Source organism: Gavialis gangeticus, unplaced genomic scaffold (genome assembly GCF_001723915.1).
Source record: "Gavialis gangeticus isolate Ggan-Ray unplaced genomic scaffold, GavGan_comp1, whole genome shotgun sequence".
Classification (NCBI taxonomy): Eukaryota; Metazoa; Chordata; order Crocodylia; family Gavialidae; genus Gavialis; species Gavialis gangeticus.
In genome coordinates, this window is record NW_017728995.1 from 11,569,259 (window position 1) to 11,570,515 (window position 1,257).

Genomic DNA, 1,257 nt, shown 5'->3' on the forward strand with positions numbered 1-1,257 from the left:
CCCTCTCCCCAGCCCCCCCCTACAGCTGCCCCACCTACCCCAGCTCTGACCCTTTAAGAAAAAAACCCAAAAACTAAACCTCCCCTGGGCTCACCAGCTTCTGCAGCAGCCTTGGGACATTGTGGGGCTTGTGCAAGAGCTCCCCACATGGTAGGAGGTGGTGGAGGGTAGTGGGGTTCCCCCGCCATGGGGCAGGAACTGGTGACTTCAGATATTTTTTCTTAAAGGGCCGGAGCTGGGGTGGGCTTGTGCAGAGCAGTGATCACCCCCCCTCCTGGCAGCACCTGGTGAGTCGGGGCTTCTTTATTCAAAGTGCTGGGGCAGGCAGAGCAGCCATTGCCAGGCTGGGATATCAGGCAGGAGATGGGCCTGGGTGACTCGATTCGGGACAGTGATTTGAATCACCAAATCGAATCACTGTCCCCCGAATCGGCCGTACCCAAATCCAAAGAGAATACTAGCTGCTTCGTACAGGCCTAACAGATAAGGTCATCTGCACTACTAAGTACCATGGCAGACCTGCATTAGGATAAGACAGCAGAAACACCATCAATGCAGTGAGGTATCTGCAGTGGTGCTATTTTGGTCTCAGTCGTTCAGTCTGAAGAAAGCTTCTAACATCCATGGCTTCAGTAGCTTTAAACCACTCCACAAACAGGGTCATAAAGTTTGTGTATATGATTTAGATCCAGATGCTATAATAGTAATTTCTGAGGGGCTGTGTTAACTCCATGATCTGGCCAGAGGTTAGACAAGTTGTTTCTGTTTCCTTAGCCAACCAGGGGTCCCTCTAAACAATATTAGTCTTATTATGGGTTTTTTTATTTTAATTCTATATGGGTAGAGGTGTGTGGGAGCCCACCTCCCACACTCTGTGAAAGTTCTGAGTGGGGACCAGCAGGGAGAAAGCTACCAGACCCCAAGAAGAAAATAGCTGGCCTGGGAAGGGCCACAGGAGCTGCTCACCAACAAAGAGATGCCTCGGTGGTGTCAGAAGACCAGGAGATGGGTCCCGCACTGTTTCATAGTTTCATAATTAGTAGGGTTGGAAGGGACCTGAGCAGATCATCAAGTACAACCCTCTGACATGGCAGGAAAGAGTACTGGGGTCAAACGACCCCAGTAAGGTGATTGTCTAGCCTTATCTTAAAGACCCCCAGGGTAGGAGCCAGCACTACTACGCTTGGAAGTTGGTTCCAGATCCTAGCCACCCTACAGTGAAGTAGAGCCTCCTGATGTCTAATCTCAATTTACCCT